The sequence below is a fragment of the Mchenga conophoros genome, linkage group LG20 (genome assembly GCF_057382185.1).
Source record: "Mchenga conophoros isolate Kocher_MC1m ecotype Shallow Benthic linkage group LG20, M_conophoros_male_GT1.1, whole genome shotgun sequence".
Lineage (NCBI taxonomy): Eukaryota > Metazoa > Chordata > Actinopteri > Cichliformes > Cichlidae > Mchenga > Mchenga conophoros.
In genome coordinates, this window is record NC_140545.1 from 19,588,578 (window position 1) to 19,615,532 (window position 26,955).

General features: G+C 40.5%; 1 long non-coding RNA gene across 1 annotated transcript; it reads right to left on the reverse strand.

The window, feature by feature from the left end:
- Nucleotides 1-16,607: 16,607 nt before the first annotated feature.
- On the reverse strand, nt 16,608-17,689 carry LOC146550648 (uncharacterized). The gene is made up of 2 exons (XR_014890274.1): nt 17,500-17,689; nt 16,608-16,845 (listed from the first exon to the last, which is right to left on the reverse strand). It is a non-coding gene; the product is annotated as an uncharacterized LOC146550648 (long non-coding RNA).
- Between the last annotated feature and the right edge of the window lie 9,266 nt (nt 17,690-26,955).

Consider the following 26,955-nt stretch of genomic DNA (forward strand, 5'->3'; position numbering starts at 1 on the left):
CTAACCAGCCTCAGTAATACATCTCTTTGAATACGTGTGCAACAATTTAATCTAATCTAAAGAAGTGTTTAAAAAAAAATAAACACTCAAATTGAATCTCCTGAAATGTACCCACTTTATATTTTTCACTCTGCTTTATTGGTTATCTGAAGTTGTGCAAAGAGCAATGTGAGCATGCACGTTTGCACACTGAGGCATGTGCACCACGCATCACTGCTTTTGTGTGTGTTGAGCGCTTTTCAAAGGGCACGCTTTTGTGCAGGCACAGATGATGCAGCTGGCAGAAACATGACTATTGCTGGAAGCACGTCCACGTTGGCACACATACAGAAAGCCCTGGCTCCTGGGTCACACTTTATATAGGCTGCATAAAGGCTGCTTGCCCGTCTGCTGTCTGGCCCATCAATAATGGCTGTGATGCACAGACTGTAAAGTGCAGAGATTTTTAAGTCTGGAACCTGAACGATTACTTAAACAGTCACTTAGCTAATTTCATAGCAAATAAAGATTTTCCTAAAAACCTGTTACTGATATATTCAAGTAAAAATGTCCAAAATTCCAACATACAACTTATTAAATGTGAGAATTATCTGATTTTTAAGCCCTAAAACATACTTCATTCATTTAACCTTGTCAATGTGCATGTGAATGTCGTCTTTCTTAGCAAAATGTTAAGAAGACAACTACTCTAGTGGGAACTACTAGTAGTAAGTCTTGCTTTTATATGCTAGTTTTCTTAAGAAAGTCCTTCTTACATAGAATTGGAAATAAGTGCCCCAAATAAAATGCATTAAAATTATTAAAAAAGAATCAAAGCTATGCAGACAGGCAAATAACAAGGAAAAGCTAGACAGATCAAATAAAAAATGAATACAGGTAATTTAATAACAGATTTAAGTCACATTAAAGAAGTTGCCAGTATGATCTCATTGTGCACTCTGTCCCAGAGTTTTGGGGACTTTAATGGGAGACGTCTGGTCAGTTTTGTTTGTTAGCCAAGGCTTTGGACCGTCCAGCAGCATCACCCATCACAGTCAAGCCAGGGTCTTGATTTAATGCAGAGAAAAGCTTTTTAATGGTTTAAAAGTGAACAAAATTCTAGAATCAATATTGACTTTAACAGGCAACCATAATACATTTTACATTGTTATATTTTTTAATGCAAGTTAAAATCTGGGCGTCATCCACCGACATTTGTGCAAAAAGGCAAACATTTGACATACTTTTGAAAGACCTCGCTGAGGTGAAACATGTATGTATTGGAAGCTTTAGTGGACCTTTGAGGAATGCCACATTTAATTAAATTAAAAAAGGCATTTTTTTTAGTACCTTTGAGTTTGTGTTTGTGTGTCTGTAGACACATTTCATCAGCATGATAGCATCACTGCTGCGCAAGAGCAAATCCCCAAATTTTATTTTGCACACGATTATTTCATGAATTTGGAAACATCTGGCAATTAATGAACTTTATTAACTAAAATGTTGTCATTATAAGTGTAGATTACTTTTGTGAACTTTAAAAAATATTCAGTTAAGATTTTAAAAAAATGTGAATTCAACTAAACAAATCAAGCTGAGATGGTGGGGAGAGAGTTTGGGCTCGATTTGGTTCACTAGATTTCCAACACAAAACAAAATCTTGCTTTTCATTGGAAAACAAAGTATAGCAATATAAATCCTTTTGAAAGGTTCTCCAGCTGTAGCCACGAGTACTCCTGTAATAATATGGTAATTCACCTGTATTCTCCTACATGTGATACGTCTTTGGGTTTGGATTGTTGATCACAGTAATCAAGAGCTTCCGGTTTCTGAAGCTATAAGAAATCGTTTTACACTAACAATTACGTGATCTGTGTGAACAATATTAAATGAAATGTATTTATTTGGCATCTTTGAAAATAAGTGGAGTTGACTACAGTGCAGCATTATGGAAAAGGCAATATTGGAAATAAGAAAACAAATTAAGATCAGCATAGAAATATAATAAATCATATATTCCATAAAATATACCTGTATTTACATACTTGAAGCTACAGTTAAGTTGCTTTCTTTTCAATACTCAAGTCAAAACCCAACAATCTAACTCTTAAAAGAAATTAAATTATTGTGCAATTCTTACAGAATCAATCATATTTCCCATGTAAAGATAGCTCCATTTATTCTGTAATTGCCTGATAAATTAACCAGCACAGACACCTGTCAAAACAGCAGACAATCTCTGTGAATCCACCTCCCAACAGGCTCATTTTGATGGGCTAAGTTGGTAATGACAACTCTCCAAGTCTGTCCCCTCAGGCTGAAGGATGAGAGCACCGCAGAGTTCTCTTTCCCCATCCGTCCCTATTAGGATAATGCATCAAATAGACATTTTAATTTGAAGTTCATTTTCTCCTCAAGGCTCTGTAAATGTCTGCAAGCACGCGTTCAGGAAGAGATAACCTTTCAGTGGGTGATCTTTTTGTTTTTCTGTCTTAATGTTCACTTATCATTTACTACGTTCTGGTATTGTGCAAGAGTGTAAATTTGTAAATTCCAAGGGGTCTTTTGAAATTAGGTGGCTTCCAGAAACGAGAAAATAAATCTTGATGTTCCGTGAATAAAGCTCCTCCTCCGTCTTGACTGAAAACAAAACTCCAGATGACTCATTGATTTCCACAAACAACCCAGATTGCCGGCAGTCGTACACACCACTGTGACTCTGAGGAAACCTCATCACTCAGCACTTATATTGTTGTGCACCCAGCGACCTCCTTTTTCAACCTAGCTAGTGTGACAATAACATGCGTGAAATGAGCGCCGAGGCCTGCCAGCGGTGCCTGAGCCCTCGCAGGGCCTGACACCTGCCAGCGCTCAGCTGTTCCTGCCATGCTTGACCGCATGTGGCTAATAAACAGACCTGTCCTTATCACTGGAACTCCATTAACGGGGGTCGCAGTCACCTGAATCCCTTGCCGGGGCGACATCAAATTACAAGGCAAATGTAATGGGTTTTGCTATATAGCCACACACTGAGATAGTGAATTACACCAAAGGCCTGATGTTATTGCATGTCCCCAGGATGCTGGCTCTGTGTTTTATGATGACTACAGTGAAAACCAGGTCAGTGCTCAAATTGTCATCGTCTTCGCCTCCATTGCTCCAGTTCTATCTATCATGTCCATTCAAAGAGGGCACAAAGGCATGCAGCAGGTCATCTGCTTCACATGTCAGCCAGTGTTCAGTGCTTTGCTGTTTCAATCTGCAGCCACATACAGACATTAAACCACTCGCTTTATTTGTTATCTGTATCAGGTGAACTGGTCAAGCTGATTGGCCTGCTGTGAGATCCACAGGACCTCTGGTTGCTCTGGGACATCGAAAAGAGCGATTTAAAAACAAGTAATATTGAGTACTAGCAGTGCACTGATGTCATGATAAAATAATTGGAACGATAAAAGGATTAAAATTTAAAAAATTAAAACTTGAGTTGGTGACATCATCATCATGTTTGTTTGTTTTGTTTTTCATAATATATTGTCAGGCTGTAGCCAAGTAGCCAAACTAGGAGGCTGGGAAAAGTGCAGAAACCTGCAGTTTCCACCACTGGCTCCAAAAGAGAGTTCGCCCTATATACTTCTATGATAACATGTCCAAATAAACTCTATTAAAAAGCAGGTTTATAACCTCCAACAAAAGCTGGGTCTGGTCTCAGTAACAGGTTCACCTCTTTGCAACAACTCTACAGGGGATTGCTTGACAGGTGGCTACCAACACCTACGGCTAGCAAACTAGCTGTTTGCTTGGCTCCACCACCATTATTTCAAGTCATGGAACTTAAAAAGGTCCCAAGACTTTTCTGTGTTGAGTATTTTAATTTTATTATATGAGAAGCAGTATGGCTTGTTGTGTGAAAGTTAAACGTAAACTTAAAACTAATTAGGAGATTTCGGTGTCTGTGCGATGCACTCATGTGGACGGAGCTCATAACTCACCACTTCATACTCTGATCCAAATGTTTTAGGCTCCAAAGATCCAACATGGCAGCTAACGTTGAGGCTGCAAGATCAATAAGGGCCTCACAAACCAATGAGTGACATCAGGATGGTTGCAGCGTTAATTTAATTTATGTTTGCTGTCCACAAAATAAAGCCACCTGCTTTAGTTTAAAAAGTCATTTTCCGATGGTAACCCTGATGAGAAGTAGTTTAAGGCCATATTTATCTATTACATCTCCTTTTTTGTAGCATTGTTGCTGTTTCTACACATGAAAGTCAAAGCTTTCAGAATGCAAATGTGATTGTCCAAGGGTAAAATACAGAAGGGGGTTGTGGCTTAATAGGTTTTTGCACAATTCTTTCAATGGTGGACATAAAAACACTAAACTAAGGACTAGCTTAACTATTAACCCTAAGCCTAAATGCTGACTGGTGCAAATTTAACAAAGGCATGAATTAGGGGAGTATATGGACGCTTGTTAGCATGTTAGTTAGCAGGTTTAGTTTTAGTGGCTTTTTAACAGAACTGTCTAGTTTGTAATAACAGGCTAACAAATATGGCATGTTGTAATAATTGAATTGACTGAAACAGGACCTTAACAAACAAATGAATACTTTATCTGTTGCTCCTTGTAACATTTTCTGCAGACAGTAGTTATTAAATGCAGCCTCTCTGTGGTCCATGGGAAAAAGAGCCCCTAACAGAAGGAGTCAAAGACAAGGGGTTTGTTTTTGATTATTGAACACTATATCTTTTCTCTGGCCATACATCTTCCTCTGCCAGGCCTCCCAGGGGCTTAAGGCAGTCCAACATCACAGGCCAGCACTTGAGAAGGAGGCACAGACAATGGTACCTGCAGGTCCCTATCCAAGCTCAGGAGATACCACTGGGGCCTCATTGACAAATTGTCCTTGTCTGGCCGCATGAGAGAGTGGGGATTGCAGTAATTGCATATTTCCCTCTAATTGCATTTGTCACATGTGGGGTCTGCTGTTATGGAGCCTGGTCTAAGACCTTTCTCAGTGATGTGTTAAACCAAACAGCTGAACTCTCACCTGCACCACGAGAAGGGGACGCGCAGGAAGAGGCCTGCAAAGAGAGCAATAAATTATGCAGTGGCACAAAACATCAGCAGAGCAGCAGTGAAAGTCGGGCACAGACGGAGATTCGCTGCAGGTCCATTAAAGTCTCAGACTTGGTCAGGGAGGACTTGACTCAGTGATGCTGTTTAAGGACAGTCAAGGGCTTGTCCCTGCATGATTACATCAAATGAAGTGCATATTACTTTTATAGACCAAAGAAAGTCATCAGAGGATTGAGCATTAAAAATTTTTTGTACTTTCATTGCAATAGAAGCACCGTATTATCTGCTTCTGCAAAGATAATTTAACTTTTATGAAAATGCTGAGGTTTTATATAAAAGGATACAAAATGTTGTAAGGAAAAAGTCAATTTAATGATCAATTGAGTTACCATTTGTTATTCAGTCTTGCTTTCAATTAAATGTTAGAAAACACTGACACATGGCCATTGCTCAATTGTCTTTTCAGCCAAAAACTCAAAGATTTCCAGTTGTTAGCTGTAAAAATGGAGAGAACAGCAGGTTTTAGGTTGGGATTTTTTGCCAAATATTTAGCAAAAGCTACAATAATCATTTTTCATCATTTATTTCAGCTTCGATTTCAGCCCCGAGTCCCGTGTTTCTGCCCCGTTTCCCTGCTTCAGCAAAGTTTCATGTCATGGTGGTGACAATAATAACAAGCAGCTCTCATCTTGGCTTCTGCTGCCTTGTGATATGCGGCCAGGCTGCTGCATTATACAGAGGGGTTGTACAACTACATTTTAATCCACTCGTGTTTCTGGCCTGATAAAAGGATTCTCTCCATCTCTTTCTGTTTAATTCACACCATCATCAATCAAATGTGTCCCTGCTCGCCCCCCCCCCCCCCCCCCCCCCCCCCTCCTCCCCTCCTCCAGGGTTTTGGGGATCTGCAGCAGATAGGTTGGGGGTCCCCCGAGGGGGTTAGGGACAAGACGGACCGGTCACAGATGCCACAGAAATTAAAATGCAAGAGTCTGTGCAAGGTGTTACATTTCTCAGACATGCTCATTTGCAGTAATATCTGAGCGACATAAGGAGGCTTATCTGTGATTTTACATACGACGCTCATAAGATTATGTGAATATGATAAATAAATTGCTCCTTGGCTGTGCTATCTCCACAGTGTGACTACAAGTGTGGAAGATTCCTTAGACTGTTTTTGTCTCCTACCATTGTCTGCACATGACAGTCGCCACAGGCTACTTAGTAATGAATATGTGCCTGTAGCATGTGTGCTGCGTGGAGCCTATGAATAGAGTAAATATGCACATCTCTGCACAACAGGTCAGCGTCTGATCACAAATAGAAGAGAATATGATCAACCGCAGAATGGGATTCTGAAACTACAAAGGAATTATGTATAAACAACTGCTCAGTGTGTGACTAAAGTGTCACTTGATGATGTCTGATATCCCAGCAAACCCTTTTTGTCTAAATAAGGCTACAATTCTGTGTTCCTCATCATCTTTCATAAACATCCATAAAGCTCTGATGATAGCTCTCTTTATGTGACACATGAATGTACACTCCTCTGACAGGTAATATAAAAATAGAGTTGTTTTGAAAAGCCTATGTTGAGCTATTTCATGACACGCATATAAAAGAAAAGCATTGCCAGCAGATTTGTACGTGTAACATGGTTAGCACTGAGTTGTGATGTTATTTCATGCTACAGGAGAGCAGCTTCATCTTCTTAAAGCTTCAAGATGAAAAAAGTCAAGATTCTTACAAAGCCATATATGGTTTTTCATCAGTTTGTGCACAAATACGTCAACCCTGCATTCACAAAAACATTTAAAGGAGACCTGTTCACTTTCAGCTCCGCATGTCATGGTGCCAGTTTTTTGTAATGTCTTTGTTGTGTTTTGTGGTCCACGTTTTATTTGTTGGTTTTGTTGCGTTTCTTTTTCCCTCTGTGTTTCTCTCACATCGTGTTTATCGTTATTCTTCAAGTCTCGCTATTAATTATTTGTGTTTTGGTTTTACTTATCTGCTTTAGGTTCAGGGTTCGTTTTCTCGTGGGTTTTTTATTTGTTTGTTACTTCTTGCTTTTGGTCCTTTCCCATCTTTGTCATTGTCTGCCCTGCCCTCATTGTTTTCACCTGCGCCTGATTGCTTCCACCTGTGTCTCATTTCATTTCCTGTGTCTCAACAAAAATGGACAATAGAAGACTGGAAAATGTTGCCAGGCCTGATGATCTGGATTTTTGTAGGGTCAGAATTCAGTGTAACCAACATGAAAGCATATTTGCATCCTGCCTTGTGTCAACAGTTCAGGCTGCTGGCGGTGTAATAGTATGGCACAAATCCTTTGTTGGACCTGAACATCATTTAAATGCCACAGCCTAAAGTGCTGTTGTTGTCCATTTCCATCCCCTGGTGACCACCAAGAGGATAACATGCCTTTTTACAAAGCTCAAATTATCTCAATGTGGTTTCTTGAACAAGACAGTGAGGTCACCAGATCTCAATCCAGTAGAGCACCTTTGGGATGTGGTATGATGGAAGATTTACATCATGGATGTGCAGCCAAAAATCTGCAGCCACTATTTGATGCTATCTTGTCAATATGAACCAAAATCTCTGAAGAATGTTTCCAGATGTCTCTTTTCTGTTGCCTTTGTTAGTTTGTCTATTTTAGCTCCACTTGCCTTCCTCCAGCTCCTCACTTTTGATTTTTATGCATATTTGCAGTTTGTTGCAACAGTAAACATTGTCTGCCTTTGTGTCCTGTCTTTGAACCCTCTAACCAACACCTATTGACCCTGTATTGTTATTCTTGGATCCTATTAGAGTAGCTTTGCATGAATGACAGTATAAAATAACCTTTTAAAAAAAAAATCTTGTAACATGCGTTGGTGCAGCCACTTTTACTGAGATTTACTCCATCTGAAACAAGCTGTTTTAGCACCCTTCCTCCTCCTCCTTCTGAGCCAGCTTTCTTCCGATTGGTTGTCCCCTGCACATTACTTTCACTTAGCTTACATTGTTATTTGCTACTTTGGCCATGTTTAATATGGGCATTCACCTCTTTAGCAGTGATTATATATTATAGATTTCTTCACAGAGAGCAAACATCAGATTCTCTTTCACAGTGACCCAACTTTAATGTTGAGGATCATCACTAGGGTTAAGGGCTTGGACTCCAGCTATAATTAGGAGACTAATCAACAGTTGAAGAGGCCAGTTTTCAAGCCTGAAGGCACTGGCCTTTAAGACTTTCACAGGGTTGTGCAGCATGAATTCATCCCCCAGAGTCAGAGGGGTAACAAAGAGTTCTACTTCACTGTCCTGAGGCGTCTGAGGAAGGACGCTCAGAGGAAACGACCTGAGCTTTGTGGAGGACATCCAGCTCACATTGCAAAGACACAAGTACAATAGAAAACCAAAGTGTTACAACTCTGACAAAGCAGTCTGCTTTAAGGAGGATATCAGTCAAATTTAAGTCAAGCGCATTGTTTGCTGTTTATATTTATAGGTGAAGTTCTGATAAAGCTCACCATCGATGGAAATACGTGTGAAGGAAATACGTGTGAAGGAAATACGTGTGAATCAAATACCAAACATTGCATTAAAAGCAGCATAAACTTTTACATAGGTTGGTGTTTATGTTTATGCTGAGATTCAATGCCCTCTACCATCATATGGTGGTGCATTCAGACTGAAAGCAAACCAAAGGGCAGAGGAAGGACAGTTTAAGATCATCATAAACTGCAAAATTTTATATAATATTCTGATAAAGGATTTTATAAATCTGGAAAGTTCTAACATTACAACAATCCGTACCTAACTAGGTGTCTTAATTAAAGTTCCATGAAACAAATGATATCAAATAATTGTCTTTTCATTGTATTAAAGACAAAGTTACACTACTGATCAATAGAAACAAACTAGGTTCTCATAACCCAGCATTCTGTTAGCTGTATGGCAGCAGCAGCACCATCTGTGCCACACAGGAGGCGTTCAGACAGAGTATTGAAACTTTTGGTTACTCATATTTTAAAGCACTCAATATACAAACAATTTAGATATATGCTTGACATATATATGTATATACACACACACAGTGTGAGTAAAAAGTGGGCCATTGATCTCCCTGTGCTGATTCCTGGACTGTGTGTAAAAACCACACACAGAGAACTGTGGATGTGCCTCAAAAACCCAGTAAGACGGAATATAATTTGTACCCAGTGTGACTCACTCTGGCTCTGTTGCAGGGTCAGGACCTCTGTAAAGACATTTCTTCTTCCCTTCATAAATTCCCTGACAGTTTCTTGTGCTTTCACTGCCTGTTTGTTAAGCCTTGAGTGTTTTGCACAGGACCACAGTTGCTCTGTGTTTCAGATCACGTAAAGGCCCACGACAGACTTTAATGCTCTCAACATTTTATCTGTTTTGAAAGGACAAAGGATGCAAACTTGCACGGTGTAGTTATGTAGTTTAACAGGCTGCTTTTCCACTCTGTAGCCTTGTAAGACGACAGCAGGTGGCAGGTGTAGGAGGAGGAGAAAGTAAACGTGTTCCCCCTCTTCAGTCTTTCTGAACAGTTGAATTTGACTAAAGGATTAAGTGTCCAACATTAATCGTGGGCTAATCTTGTAGATTCAGGCAAGTGGTTTCTGAAAGTCAGTGCAGCTATAATTTAATCAGATAATGTCATCACAGTTTATAGAGCAAAATGGAAGGTTTACAGACAGTTTGCTTTCAGTTGATCACCTCCACACACACACACCGGGCTTTGTTTTTATGCTGAAATAAATCTTTTTCAATACAAAAGAAGAACCAAATGTTGCATTTGAAAGAAACTAAGTAAGTGCCTGATGGGCTATAAACTGTATACAGGATGTTTACGTGTTAAAGTCTGAGCTTATATAAATGCTGTGTTATTAGTTAAATGTCAGCGACGCATACTTTACATCCACTCTGCGTGTTCGCCTAAACATAAAAATGTCCCATTTGTACTATGAGTTGGTTTAATAATCTTCATCATTTTATTATCTTAGTGAAATATGCCACATAAAAAATTGCTTTTGCTCTCACTGTAACTACAGCCCTACTTCATAGTCGTAGTTAGTAGTTTGTGGGACAAAAGTATAAATATTTCATAGCAAGTAAATAATTTAACACCTGTGTATTCCTCTGTGATTCGCTACCAGCTCTGATCCAGTCTCTTCAAGACATCTTTTGTGGATGGAGAGCCCCTTAGCCTAAATGACACTTGGCCAAATAGCACTTAAGTACATACTCAATATTTTAACAGGGCCATGCAAGGAAGCTGTGGAGTGGTTGAGCAGTTTAAAGCAGAACAGGTGGATTGTTCTTGGTGTGGAGGCTCAAGCATGAAGCTCTTATTAGTGTCTGAAGAGCTTTCTGCTCAGATCTAGATCAGTTCACTCACAAGTGCTGTGAAACAAGTAGACAATTATTGTTATATCATTAGAATCTGTATGAAGAAGTATGCAGGTTTATGTATTTTAAAGAATGATGCAAATCCATGAATAGAGTAACAACAAAATAGCACTGACCCAGTATTTAATGTAAGAACCTTTTTAATTTGAAGTGCAATGAATGGCTTAAATACATTTGGGACTATCAGTAGTTTTCCTGAATTTATTTATGTTATGCTGTTTTCAAAGAGCACCAAATACTTTTATTTTGTCAAGAAAATGACGTTGACCTCCTTTGCCATCTCTGGTGTGGTGCACTGGGTTATTGCAATAGTGAAACAGATCTTTTCCTCTCACCTCATCTCAAACGTTAAGGATTTCTTGACATAACATTTGAATGCATTCAGTCAGTTATTATACCATGATCTTTTCTAAAGTCTAATCAAGTAATTTTTGTCATCTAAACTGCAGCAAGTGAAAGTAAAAAGTGAACAAAAAAGAGCAAATAAAGTCCAAGTAGTAAAATAAACTAAATAAAAGCCTCCAAACTGCACAAAGATACTCTACCACGATAATCCCTAACATTCTAATATAGACTTTATCACTGTTTAAGCGAAGTTATCTTGTGGTAGCTAATAATGCTGCATTCAGTGCATCAAGGCACTGATGTCAAACAACACCTTTTGTATGTCTTTGCAATGCTGGGAGCATCTGACAGGATGGCAAGATTTGACACCCCCAGGATGATGTTCATCAATGTGTATTGTTAATTTGCTTTTCTTTAATGCTGTGGTACTTATTGCACATGAATACCTCGTTAAATAGGCCAAAATTGGCTGTGGGCCAGTGGCACCCGTTGGTAACATTTTGTCTGGCCCAAAAGTGCGACAAGGACAAATGAAGCATCAGCAGTTCATGTCATATTTTAAATAAGGCCGGACAAAACTAGACTAAGGAGACATTTCTCTTCAGTTTCCATTTTCCATTTTAGCATACTAGCAGACTGAGCCTTCCTAACATTGAAAATGACAGTTACCAACAAAATCCATTGTTCTTTGAACACAACACTAAAAGCACTAACTTAATGTGTTTGAGTGCATTTTTCTTCTGTGGCCTTCAATCATACGCTAGCTGCCAAAATTGCCATTCAAGTTTGAAAAACACGCCGCTATAAGTTAAACCTTCATGAATGTTAAAATGTTCAGTTTGTTGTTGTTTTTTGTGTTTGTGTTGATTCAGCTTGAAGAAACTGTATCAGTAGAAACACTCTTCAGCTGAAAAGGTCTGTGGTGCAAAGAAAGAAACTATTACTCAGACAATACTTGTAGGATTTGTTGACACTATGAAAATATTTCTAGATATATCCCAGCAAACAGGTTGGCAGATTGTTTTTTTTATTATTATAGTTATTATTATAGTAAAGCTCCCGTCAGCTTTATTTTTTCTGCTCCAGTTCTAGTAATCAAATTTACCAAACGGTAACCTGAGCTCCGCCAGAATCAGCATTGAAATGGTCATTGAAAAAGCTCTGATTAATGCTCTGTTGATGAGAAAATTAACTTATATACACTTCATTATAAACCCGGCAGACCTCGAGGACCCAGACTTTTATGAAGCTGGGACCAGATGTCATCCAGCCACAGCCCCAATTAATCTTTGGGCCTTGTAACACGCCCCAAGAAACAAACAAAAAAAAAAAATACCCTGATTGGGTGTGGAGGGCAGAGACAGTGAGTAGAAAGCGAGGGTGAGAGATGCTATCCGGAGAGCAGCCGGCCCTGGCGAGTCTGCAGAGGGTGAGATAAGAGGTGGGCGGCTGCGGCAGAGCCTGGGTCTCAGAGTGGAGGCTGAGGTTATTCATTGCTCTGCCGTGAAAGCTTGAGAAGATTACCCAGAGCCTGGTTGGCAGTGATACAAGGGGGGACAGGCAGAGGGGGCCCCCCTCTCACCCCTTTGTTCCCCATCCATCTGCTTGAATCTCACAATGGCTCATCAGGACCAAGTAGGGTGGAGGGGTGGAGCAGCGGAGGCTTGCAGAATGGGAGGAAGTGAGCGGGTGGGGTGGGGCTGAAAGGAGGAGGGGGCAACCTGCAAGACATTGGGAGGTAATGCGAGGCGGCGTGAGGGAGAGTGCGGGTGAAAGGAGGGAGAGATAGCGCAGGACGAGGAATGAATCCTGGTGCTTGTTGAGATTGAATGAATGGTGCTGCAGCTGACAAGCTCTGACAGACTACATAGGGAAGGGCCGGGGAGGCGGGTGTTCATATTGTTATTTCCTGGGAGGTAATGGGCTGGCAGCTCCTCTTCACTCTGAATAATCAGTACTTTGGTTGGACTCAGACACCACTTCAAACCATGATAAATACACCTCTCAAAACCCTCGTCACCAAGAGGATAGCATTTGTCTCTAAATGCCTTGACCACCGTATTTATCTTGTTGAGGAATGATCAGATGATGAAGGGGGCTTTCTTCCATTACGCAGGTAATTATAGGTGTTTTTACAGAAGAAAAACATCAGCTCCACCTTTCTTTTACAGCAGGGGGCTTTACAGTTCATTGCACTGATGGTGGTGAGGAATGGTTTTAAGGCTGAAATAGATCCAGTTTAGGCTTTATTGTGGTCTGCGACTGCCAAGGAAATGTTTATGCACAAATACATGAACATGCGCTCAGCTGTTTGGTACTTTAAAATAGTTATTTGTTCAACATGGTAACAGTTTGCTATAATCTGCCACTGCACTTGATGATTCACTGCATGCATTTGAGAGAGCAGGACTGCTGCAGGCCTTTCTCAGGGAAAGGAGGGCAGATTTTTTTTTTTCATTCGAAGTGCAGCAGGATCTATTAATGGCTGTTCATCATGATGTAAGACTCACTGACTTGCTGAGATCCGGCACTCTTTTTCAGCCTTCATAACTAGCACAGTCTAACAGCATTTCTCCACCACAGAGACTATAAATCTCCTGCTAAATGCTGCAGATTTGGAGCTTGTGAATAATGTTTGACGAATTCAGTCTTAAAATAATTTATCTTTTCATACATCCCATCAAACCAGGTTAGATTTTCTCAACATGTTGTCCCAGTACCCCTCATGAAGGTCTGACGCTTGGGTCAACCCATCTTTTGATTGTCCTCAGTGTAACTAGTTCATGTGTGACTGTATGAATAGCTAGAGGCTATTACACTGCTGAATATGAATAGCAGACCAATTACTCTGGCCCAGATGGAGCTGCGTCCTCCTCGGAGAATGCTCTATCCTTGGCTAACACCCATGCACATGCACACACAAGTCCCCAGACCCTGCACTCTCTTGGTACTGAATTTAAAGGGACCTAAAAAAAGGCTAATGAGGCACATAAATATGATTTTTAAACTTATATCAGTGTTGAAAACATTGTGGACCAAAAGTGTTTCTATTAATCAGTTAGCAGTGACAGATACACTCAACAAAATAGCCATTTTAATACATGCAAACCTCAGAGGAGAAAAGTACACAGTTTAAGCATTTCAGCTGACCAAAATTGAGTGAACGGATGTTGTAGATGAATCTCTCACCATCCCAGAGGAGCTTTTACTGGGACGCTCCCAAAAGAATCCAATCTCAAACCAAGCCAGTGTAGCTGGCGCTCGCACACACAGTGGACATATGGCCAATCTCCCATCATCTGCTGTGCTATTTACGGCTCAGTAGTCTGTCATTTGTTTTGCCTTTTAGAAACCAGTATGACACCTGTTTGAATTCTCAATAAAAGGCTTTTTTATGTCTGGGAGAAGGCTGTTGTCACTTAATCTTTCTCTCTACATCACTGATGATTGGCACTGTGGTTTTCTCATGAGATTGACAGTAATGTGTTTGTTTTTGTTGATGGAAATTTGTGCTCACAATGACTGTCAAACCAGCCATCAAAACTTGAAGAATCAGAGAATTGTTGAAGCATCCATGTGCATCTGGACATGAATGAAAGGAGCACTTAATTTTCTCTTTACACACAAACAGCACATGTTCAGCGGCGCTATAAAGAACTGCTGACTGGCTGGAATAATCACCACTGCGTGGTCCATTATCTCATCTTTGTTCTATACTACACAATTAATGTTTAAAACCTGGGCTGGGTGAAGGGAATGGAAACTATAAATAACGGGAAGACCTAAACTACTTAAAATGAAAGGCACACATTTAATCAATAGTAGCACTATTAAGTTTAAACTGGACCTATTCTGCTCTATAATCGTTATGTATCTTATACTAGGCCTTTGTGCAGCTCTGCACACTGTCCACTGTCACTGAAACAAGGTGTTTCAGATCCCCTACCTTTAAGCCAATTTTCTTTTGATTGGCTTAGCTTCACAAACAGAAGGTCTGAGCAGGCAGAAGGTTGCTGTATCTCCTGTACTCACAGCCAGGGCTATGTGCCTCAGGTGACCAAATTAGTAATGTCCCCTCTCACTGACATCATACCAAGAGTATGAGTCCAAAAAACTGTTTGAGCTTTTGGCTCACAGGGATTATTTGTATTTACTCTGACCTCATTATTTTTAAACAGCCATGTTTAATAAGTGTATCCACTTCTATAACGTCATGTATATGACAGACAATAAACAAAAATTAAAGTTTACAGTGCTTATAGCTTCCTCAATGTCGAATAACCTCCACCTACCTCCAGCTTGACAGTTGCATCAGCAGATAGGGAGCAAGGCATGATCCAAAGTTTCATCAGAAAACATGCCTGGTTTAAATTTGGCTGACATTCCCTTCAAGATAGCTGAGAAATAATGACCACAACAAGGAAAATTTATTTTTAAAATCTTTTGGTGTCAAAAAATGACAAGCCTGCTCCTGATCTGATGCACCTTCTTCAGACTTGGACACAGTGGGCACTACCAATGAAGATTGATGGTGGTCTCTGGTTTGTCTCACCATTTTATTTCATCTCATCATCCTCAGTATGAACTCTGGGGTTTCTGAGGCCCGTACATTGTGCTCCTCTCAAGTTTAGACACATGAATGATGACTACACAGCTGCAAGTGGCTTTAATACATCTGCAAGTGTTGATCCCACTTGGCACCTGTTGCATGACAATGATGCACTTTATATGTGTGCAACGTGAACAGTCTAAGCTTTTTAATCAGCTAATTAATGAGAATGCACACTTTGGAGCCGCCTGTTAGTGGCAACAGCATGTTTCTTCTGCAGCTTTTATATGATGACAGCAGGTTGGTAAATGTGATTTAATATGTTTATTTCCAGGATGGTGCAGCGACAAATAATTAAATACACTGATAACAAACTTATGTTAAATATCTAATTATACTATTACAAGAACAGAAATGAAAGGTCTTTTAATAAACACATTTTAATATAAATGTATTTAACTGAACTTTTCTTGTGGGAAACTAAAAATGTAATTTGTATTTTTATTGCCACTGAGACATTAAGCTGTGTTGTGTTAGTGTTTTACTCCCAAAAGTGAAGCATTTTATTATACACAGATTCTAAACACACTACAACAGGTCTTAATTAGTACATTATTAATATGTACAACAGACAGCATTTTATATAAATAATTACAGTTGCTGTTCAGTCACTCTACATACTTAGGGCAATAGCCATTACTGCTCTGCCTTTTGTGTGTGTGTGTAGGTGTGTATTTGCATGCGTGTGTGTGTGTGTGTGTGTGTGTGTGTGTGTGTGTGTGTGTGTGTGTGTGTGTGTGTGTGTGTGTGTGTGTGTGTGTGTAAATATAATAAATAGCCACCTGTGGGGAATTTTAGCTCAGGTCAAAAACCTACAGGTTTTGTGCTAATTTGTGTTTTTTAGACTCAGCATATTTTAATCCCTGGAACCACGGAGGATTTAAACCTCCGTGTAGGGAAATAAAACATTTATTTTACGAGCCACTGAGTTCCTTGTTTTCCTTGAAGGTTTACCAACAGGAACAATATAAATCAGTACTGCTTAATGGGAAAATTTTAATTTTCACCAAGTTTATGAGCAGTTGTTTGTATCCTTGGAAGTGACTTATTTAAATAAAACATGAAGAAAATATAATTTAACAGTTTAAATGGATAAATAAAAGAAAGAGATGCTGTCATAGGAGGAGTGTTTAACCTTACGCTTGCACACCCAATCAATAACAACAGTTTCACTTTTCTGTTTTTAATGATGCTTCCGTTCATTAATTTGTCAGAAAGTCTTCATTCTGGGATCAAAGGTTGTTTCTACAGGATAACAGATGTTTGCTTTGAGGTCTCTGGACCATAGGAGGCAAATGCACAAGGCCCAAGGGGGATTGTGTGTCCTGGTTGTGGAGTCATCTTTTGTAAATGTGCTGAAATGTCTTCCTCTTCCACTAGCTGTAAATGCAGGAGAGCAGGCGTGCTGCACCAAATGGAAGAAAGGAAAAGCAGTAAGGACAAAATTAACGATTTTTGTTAGGAGTAAGAACGGAAACATTAGTTTGAGCTAAAGAGTTATGTGGAAAAAATGTTGTATCTTGACTAGTAGCTAGATTGTGTATGTTTTGATCACTGTAACTACAAAGATTTGAGAGTTAACAGTGGTTATGCAAGACAGCACTGCACTTGTATGATCGCACTGACAATGGAAACATACGGATTTTTCAGGTTAGTGTCTAACCCAGGGGTGGGCAATCTCAGTCCACGAGGGCCGGTGTCCCTGCAGGTTTTAGATGTGTCCTCAAACCAACACAGCTGATTTAAATGGCTAAATTAGCTCCTCAACATGTCCTGAAGTTCTCCAGAGGCCTGGTAACAAACTAATCATGTGATTCAGGTGTGTTGACCCAAAGTGAGATCTAAAACCTGCAGGGACACCGGCCCTCGTGGACTAAGATTGCCCACCCCTGGTCTAACCAGTTTACCAAAAAGGTTAAGCCAATTAGTACTACAGACAAATTACAAGCGAGGCTACTGAAAATAGAAATGCACGCTAAAACATTACATCTGAGGATTTTCTAATCTGACACCTTCATCAATTTAAAAAAAAGCTGTGTCTCAAAATGTCCATACTTACACGTTTTTGAGTGGGTAATGACATCTCCACTATCAAGTGCAGTTACATGACGTTCTCTGTGAGCACCTAGATAGTTTAGTTTAGTTTATTACGATCGCCATTAGCTGCAGTCAGAAGGTCGTGTGGAGCACTGCTTCTCACTCAGTGGTCACTATCTTGCACTATGTAGCGATCAGTTGCCATTGCTAGCTCTCTTGGATTTTGGTTGTCTATAGGTTCAAGTCATTTCCTGTTTTATTTTGCAATGCTTTGTACTTTCACTTCCTGTTACTGTTGGTTTTCCTTGCTTTTTGCCTAGTTTGTCGCACCTGTTTGAAATTACCCAGTCATTTATTTTACTGTTGTCTGCAAATAGCACTGCTTATTGTCATCTTATTTGTATGGTGGTGTATCTGTATTTCACACAGTACTTCACAATCCATTTAAGCTGTACACTTTTGATACAACAGCTAGTCTCTGACATTGGTTAGAGCAATTCAGTTCACACCAAATGAGGCTAGTAGCAGCAGATACCAACAACATACTAATATCATTAATACCATCTTTGCAGACATGTAACATCCCTGATCCAAACTGACAGAGATATTCAGCTGATATCTAACTATCCGTATTTTAAAACAAATAGCATCCAACCATTTTTGCTCCACTGCCTTTACTGTGTTTAGCAGCAATATCTATGAACTTATTTCACACACTGATTATTATCCTGCAAAGTACACGAACAACTGCATGCTCCAAGTGCATACAAGTATATGCACTGACATATTTCATGGTTTCAGCATCTGACACTTGAAAGTTTGGAAAATAATGACAAATGACAATTACAGTTAGTTTCATCAGCTACAAGAAAAGTCCTGCATCTTTACAGTGTTTTTATAGTTGGTGTATTAGGTAAATTAACTTGCAATCAGTTTTCATTTAACATTAACCAGTACACCACAGCTAAAGCCACACTGTAAAGCTAAACCTAAAACAACAGAAACTAATGTGATCTGCAGAACTTTTATGGAGCCTGATAATGAGTAGAAAGATGCGTGCTGAGAAGAGCTTCCTGTCCTCCTCTGCATTTGGATGATCGTATGGCCACCAGCGCAGGAGACATACTGTAGCACTACAACCTGTTATGAAGGGCACCGGATGCAAAGCTCAGGTTTAGTGTCACCCTCAGGCCACAGAGTGCTGAGTCAGTCGCCAGTGACAAGGTCTCTTCGCCCTGCTTTCACCCTGACAGCTGAATTATTCATTAAAGGAAAGGAAAACACAGGGGACCCTGCTAATTTCTCAATGGAATTGTTGGCCGTCCTCACAGTAGGCTGTCCAATGAAAAGATGAGCTCTCAGGGCCAGTTCAAAATGATCTGTGACTATTTTACTCAATATATTTATGAAATGGACATCGCCGGCTATCCACACAATTAAAAGTGCTCTCAGTGACTCATTGACTTGTGGCAGAGCGGATGGATCTTGTGTTTGCTGAACTGATATGGCATTAGCTGCTTTCAAGGACACTGAATGGTGACGTGTGGGAGTCTGAACCAGCCCCTCGCAGATTTATTGAGTGCACTCACACCATGGGATACATCCAGCATCGGCTCCATTTTTTTTAAAGGTTGGGGACTTTGCCAGTTGTCGTCATCCAAGAGAGTGTGTCTATGTTGGTGTCCTTTCATAACTGGCGGTGAGCCACTGAGGCACGCAGAGGTTAACTTAGCATATGACATTCTCCCCAGCACTGAATCCCTATAATGAACAAAATCACATTAAAGTGGGAGCGTACAGAGAGGGGGCACCAGTATACATACGACAAATTACTGTTTTTCCATCTCTAACTATTCCACTTACACAGCAGCAGTGTAGGCAAAAGAAGGATCAATAATCTGCATGATATAATGAAGTAAATCATTAAACCCTCATTATTTGCAACAAAATGAGTAACACGTCCTTTGATACCAGTTAAAAGGCAATAATTTTATACACAATATGTTATATTTAATCAAATCTTACATTTTGCTTTGTCACAGCAGAGAGATAAAAGTGGGAAACCATACAGATCAAGGCAACAGCACAACACATGCTTCCTTTCTGGTATCAATCAATTATTCATAATTTTCTTATATATTATGTACATTAAATATGAACAGACCCAACCCAGAGCAACCCTGGATCAGGTTATGTATCTGAAAGGTTCGATATTTGCAAGGTCAGTGGTATCAAAAATCATGTTCCTGTGAGCTCTTTGGAGGCCGATGTTATTCAGTGTAATGCCTCTCAGAGTCACCCAGTAAAGAGAAGCTTTCAGGCCAGCGGTTTGCACATGGTGTGACTTCATATAGTCAGATGTGCAGTTGCACATGCACTTAATCAGAAGAGTTTAACATGTGCAGAAGAGATGAATATGTCCTGCATTCATCTTCCTCAAAAGCTACCTCGTCTCCTTCACGTGTCTGATCAGCTTCCAAAGATGGATATCTATGTATCTATAGATCTATATCTATGTTATTTTGTGCGCTTTATACCAAGAGTTTGCATTAAAAAAAATTAAATAAAAACTGTTCTGCAGATGCCCAGCTCAGCTTCAATGCTGCAATGCTTTTGGAAAAACCAGACACATACGTCCACATATATTAACATCAAGTAAGGTGGAGCAGTGTGAATGTAAAGAACAAAACCAGGCTGAATTGTTTATACAATGTAACTTTCTTTTGAAGGTTTAATCCCCCCTCTGAAAACCTGTTAAAATTTCTGTTTATTCTCATTCTTATTAGATGGAGCATTTTTATTCTGCGTTTATTTTTAATATCAGTCAATACCGAATATCAGAATCCATGCAGACTTTTAGCTTGTGTATTAATATTTATATTTTTATATTAATTTTTTTTTAAATTAAACATTACTCCAAATGGCACTATAACACTTTCTAACGCTTTGGGTATTTTTAAATACTTTTTAAAATACAGTTTTAACAATGAAAACACTGGTGTGGGTGTTGCAAGGGAACTGGAATTCTTCAAATGTTGATGACCGAAGATGTGTTTACTCCAAACATGTCTGAGGTTACTTTCATAAATACAGCTTCTATGGAAAGGCTGCTTGCTTCCAATGCACATCCAAAATCTGGAAACACATAGTGCCACAGGTGAAATTTTTATGTTTGTAAAGTGTCTGTTTTGAGAATAGCGGCTTATCTTGGTAAATCTAATTTTTGTGGTATTTAAACCATTGTTGAGGTGTGGATGTTATATTCTTTATCACCAAACATTATGATTGTTTAGCTGACTCAAACCAAGGACCTTTTGCACTGCTGTATCACAGTATAACGTCAAGTGTGGATGAATGAAATACAGATCATACATTTTTTCCATGTCAACTTCCTGGACTGCAAAAAAGATGTTACAAGTGCCATGGGATGCAAGAGCCCTGGCCTCAGAGAGATGCTCAGTGGGATTTCCAGAGTGGATATGAGTTGAAAACTCCTGCAGAGTTGTAAAATATAAGTTATGGGTGCTTGTTTTACCTTTCTAATATAGAAAACAACCATTCAAAATGTCACATATTTAAGGATAGCACAACTTTCTGTCATGATCATTTGTTCTGCTCCACTGCTTTCCTCACTGAATTTCAACTAAGTAAGGCACTCTGTGTAAAACACATACAGGTGTATTTAATGCTAAAGACATTCAGTGCCACCATCAAAAAGCTTTTCTAATGTTTTCAGAGAAGATATGGCGTTCACAAACAGTCATTTCATGCAAACTCAGCAGGAAATAAAAATCTGTTGTTAAAGCATGTTGAAAAGACTGAATCTTTTTGTCCTTTTTACCTCAGTTTTTTCTTTTATACTTCATGTATATCTTTACATCTGGTTATCGGGAAGATAAAAGCCTCAATATGCTAATTTTATTAGAATGTACAGATCTAAGTGCTTCCCCCTGGCTCTGCTTACACTAATTACACAGCGAGCATCTTGCCATGTATAGGCTTGTCACCCATTTCCACTTTAAATATCAGTTTCACGACCACAGAGAGAGTAAAAGAAATATACCTCTGAGAGCAAAGGTTCCAACAGAACCAAAACCACAAATCACATATTTTCTATAACCTCCTCCTCCAGAAACATGCATGCACACAGATAGATGCCGACCTGCACGCAGGCACTTGCAGCCACACATCCTCACAGCAACAGATGGACGGCCTTGAGGCAGAGCCTGGGAGACTTGTGTGAGGGGTAGAGCTGCCAATTGATTGCTAAGATCAGGTGCGCGTCTACACAAAGGCACCTCCTGCTCTTTTCAAGTATCAGGGTTTGCTAGCCTCAGGACAAATGGAGACACAAAACAACAGTGGCATCTGTGGCAGGTAATGATCCCCCTCACCAAAAATCTGGATAATGACATACCTCGACCATTTGTTGCAGTTAAAATCACTGTTGCTCATTCTGAACTCCACGTGTGTCCTCCAGCAACATGTGCCGGAGCTGTGAGAGCGGCTTGGTCGAGTTGCAGCCATACATCAGCAGTCAGCCAGTGCTGGAGCGGCGCCAGAGAGAGCAGAGCCGGATGAAACGATTTCAGCTTTTATCTGCTGCTGATCCAACCTGCATGCATAAATTGGGCTGCACACACTGCATAAGGTCAAAGGTGGATTAGAGCACACTGCATCAGCTAATGACCATATTACTGTTCTCGCAGTTGGTTGTGCACATTTTCTGTTGTGCTTCCCATAACCCCACAACATAGTTATATTGTTTTGTTCTGCAAAAGGTCACCACTTACTTTAAATTTCAAAGAGTAAATGCATTTTCATCCCCTCTAAATATGGATTTTTGCACAGATACCCCCAGTTTGAACTGACCTAGAGGAAATAAACTCAAACAGGCTTTTGAGTTAAAACAATTTTTTGACTCAGATTAACTTAGATGACAAAGCAGAGTTAAGTTATAGGAAAATTTGGCATCTACATGTCATTAGGGGAAAGTTAGGAAAATTAGCTATTAAAACAAACTGTCCGTTTATTCTGTACAGCTGGGCAGTTTAACATAGAAGTCTATGGGGCTTGACCCACTTTATTAGGAGTAGATTATCAGTTAATTCACTGTCAATGAACAACCTGTTTTAGCTCCCATCCTCGCCGTTCAAACAAGCTTTCATGTGATTGGTGTAAACAGCAGGTGGGAGGGATTTATGTGCTCAGAGTCAGAGCTGTGTGCCTCAAATGACCATATTATGGATGCTGGTGCTCTGAGCTGAAGTTAAATATATATATATATATAAAACTTTTTACAGTTTTTACAGCAGTCTGAATGCCGTTTGACTCACAGAGGTGAGTTGTACATGCATTGACCTTATCTATAATATTTTAAACAGTGTATATTAAACAGAAAATGAGGACGAGTTTAATATGTCCAGTTTAATTTCTCATTGGAAAAGTTGCATATTCTTTACATCAGACTAAATAAATTCACAAATACTAGTTCCAGCAGTTAAGAACTCTTCAGATATTAAAATCAAGTCTCTCCAGCACTTAAATGACTCTGCTTGAGCGCACCAACACATTAGATATGAGCTGTTAAACTATAAATATCAGATGTTTTTGCACAAAATATTTTTGGCTCGTTTGAAGATAGCGTATCTGTACTTGAATGTACCTGAACAATGTGTAAAAGGAACAAGAATTGCAAGATTGGCTCAAATAAAGTGAGCTGAGCCTTTGAGAATTGTGATTTTCATTTGATGTTTGTGCCAAAGTAAATAAGAACAACTGTGCAGGAGTTATTTTAGCTGCAGAATCTGGCTGAAACAGGCAAATGGCTCGATAACAATCACACTGTTCCCAGATAACAATGCACATGCCAAACAACAACGCACATGCTGAATGACCAATCTCCACCTGACTGTGAGTGATCCCATGTCATGTTTCCCCACAGTGCCACTGTGGCACGGCTGGGATGAGCTCGCTGCTACCCCTGGATTCAAACATCAACCAACAGGGTCTCCCCTTGATCCCTTCTCCTCTGCTTTTGCTTAGTAAACACGATAATAGCAGTGCTGTGTTCATGTGGGCTCCGTGTTAACACTGTGGCTGTCAAAGGCCATCATGCCCCTTCAAAGGATGATGGCTCTCTAAAGTGGGCTCTCTCGGTAGCAGCCATTTTCCACTTGACTGGCCCCACACACGAAGGGGGACTGGTAGCCCCTAGCAGCTGGGCTCGACTGGTCACTGGGGGTGGGGAGAAGGAGATGAATGGGTTGGATGTAAGGGGAGGGAGCTAATGGTAAGAAGAGGATGGTGTCTATATGCATCAAGAGGTGTTTTTAGTATTTTTGTCCCAAAATATACCCCTTACTTTACCCTCCAAAACACTCCTGAAAATGTGCTTACAACCCAGGTGTGTTTATGCACGTAGGATGACCTGCTCATTGTCAATTTCCATCAAATATCTGACTTACATTTGCAGTCACTGGCACTGGGATAAAGTGCTATTTTGCATGTCAGCTGAAATATTTTGTTGCTCGGCAAAAACCTGGCATATCGCTTGCACTCCTTAATGAGAAACAGACTGCCAGTATCTCATCAGGAACCGGGAACCAGAGCCCATTGAGATGTTATGATATGAATGATAATTCAGCGAGTGTGTTTGCTCGGCTATATGGGCTTTGTGTCAACACTCTGGGTCCAGCCAGGTCTCGCTCGGGACACAGAGAGCAGGATGCATTTTCATAAATCATTTCTTGACACCAAATCAAGGTTATGTGGTTGGCAGACTGTAGCCTGTAAATTGCCTTTGCATTGTCAATGCAAAGGCCCTCCGCTGGGATTTAAGTAGTTCACTAGCTATTTATGGCTGGAAAATTAAGATGACCTTTTCCCAAAATGTGATGATGGTGCTTTCAATACAAACTAATGCACAGAAGAGAAATGCCTTATCATATATGGGAAGTGTAAACCATTCATTTAAAAGCCGCATACACAGAGAATAGCCTGCTTTTGTTACTCATGCATGATGCACTGGTTCTGTACTACCCACAGTGTAGAGGTAATAATTAGCTCACTACAGCAGGGTAACAAGTTTGCACCCCCGTCCTGCTGTGCAGCACTGTAATTGGTCCCCTCATGTGGCACCGTCGGGCCCCAGAACAAAGGGTTCCCAGAGGGGGAATCTATGCTGACCTATGCTGAACCTTCCACAACAATGACAGGCAGGAAGCATTTACATATGCTGACAGACTTGTCTCTTCCTAGGGTGGAGTGCTAGGCACTTCATTAAAGCAACATCAATACCTGCTGATAGAAAACGAGGAGTGGGCCCGTGCGCATCACTGTCTGCTCTGAGACACTATAGTGAAATGACATAGGGCTGTCACATCCAATTTCAAATAAATGGACAGCATTTATTAAACAGAGTGTGTGTGGAAATTGATGGGGGAGAAGCTGTGAGTTGCTGTCAGAGCCGTGCTTGTCTGCATGCATCAGCAATTGGTTTGCCCACAAGCTGTTCACCTGAACGTCAGCTGCCAAAATCTGTCAGCCCCCGGGTGCACCCGAGCAAATTTCCACACTTTCTGAGCATTATTTTTGTTATTTTTGACCTAAAAAAGCAGTTTACGCTCTTTTTCTGCGGCCGTGCTTCTGCGTCGTGTTTCGTCACAGAAGCCTAACGCGCTTTTCAGTGAATGCTGAAGAGAAGCGCGTGCAAAGTCAGATACAGGTGACATATCTGTCGATTCAGCAGCCACGCTGCAAGAGTGCAGGTGGTTCCATCCATTCATTGCATCATGCTGCTGTGAATTCATTCTCTTATCCCGTTAAAGGAAGGGTAAATCCTCCTTCCATTTGACACGCTGCTCATTTAGTTGAGAGGCACAGTGGCTGGCTGGAGGGAGGAGAGCCAAGGGGGTGCTGTGGTCGTGGTAGCGGTGGTGTCGAGGAGGAGGGGGACTCTTTGGGAGGTGTCGACCTGAGCAGATGGACTTCTCAGTTGCGTAGTAAGTGGAGTCTTCACACGGCAGAGACTGCAGGATCTCACAGGACCGGGACACAGCATCCAGGTGGCCACAGCCCCTCCTGACCAGCTGGAGGAGCGATGGGACCATCTGACACTCGGAGGAAAATGATACACTTCTCTTTGCTGCTTTGTTTTGTCTTGACACAAAAGCCCAGAGCCAATCAGGGAATTTAGCTAATGAAGCGTAGAGAAAATCCTCTTGATTGCATACAAGCATTCAAGGTCACATTAGCAATGAGAGAACAGCGTTTGCACAGTCTTCAGGTGTACACTTCTACTTTGTAGTCATGCTCAGATTTTTTATTTCAAGACAAAAACAATAAATCTCATGTATTGTTTGACGTGATTAAGATTTCATACAAACCCGTCCTCTAAATCTGCATCAGCAACTGACTGCAGTGATTTCTGCACAGTTTACACGTACTGCAATGTAGATTCAGCAAATCCAAGTGAGAAAGTCCCATCTGTGCTTCTCCTCCACTGATCCTGGGCCCTGGAGGCTATGTAGGGCTAATTGTGGCCCCATTTTCCTTTCCTTATCTTTTTGTTTTTACTCAGTGTCGGGGTCAGGGAAGCTCCCAAGTGACCAGCGGCAGGAGCAACAGCCATCGGCCCCTGCTGAGCATCAGTAATTAGAGCCCTCCTCCACCGCCCTGGCTTTTCCCCCCAGACCCAGGCCAGGGAACCTCTCGCTTTCCTTCTGAAGGGCATGGGGGGCAGAGAGGAGGAACAGCTGCTGATGGGAAACCACTCTGCGGTTCCCATCGATGACCAGCATCCGTCCATACTCCTCAGAGGATTTGCACCAGCATCTTTAGGATAGGAATGATGGGATCATTCTATGTCTGCTTTCTCATGGCTGCTAATCTTGCCTCTAAACACTAGTTGATGTTTATCAATGAAAGGGCATCGCTGTACATGAAAGGCAGCTTTGCACGACTCACACATTCATCATATGTATAATAGCAAGGGGACAATAAAATTTGCTAGACCTCTATTGAAAATATCCTTTGTGATGGTAATATTTTTTCCTTTAATTAAAAATAACAGTGTTGGACTAACCACCTCCCTCAAATTCTCCCCATAACATGCGTAAATTGATTCCTTGGATCCAGAAGGATATCTGGGCCTGGATTAGTGGATTAGTGATATTTTTAAAGACATTGCCGAATTCCTCTCATTTTAGTTTGGTATATTTGTGAGATGGTGCAAAATGACAAATTTTGCCCTATATCACAATGATTTTTTAAAATCCCTGAAAAAATTCCTGGACTAAGATATGGATCCAGGGTTAGTTAGACAAGTTAGTCAAGCCATGCACAACAATCCCGACTAACACCCTGAACCAATTAACTGATACTTGTTCATTTTTAGGGGTGCAAATTATTTCAGTAGTGGAGATAGCACCAACATATCATTGCAAAAACACCCACCACCAGTGGATCACTTCAATTG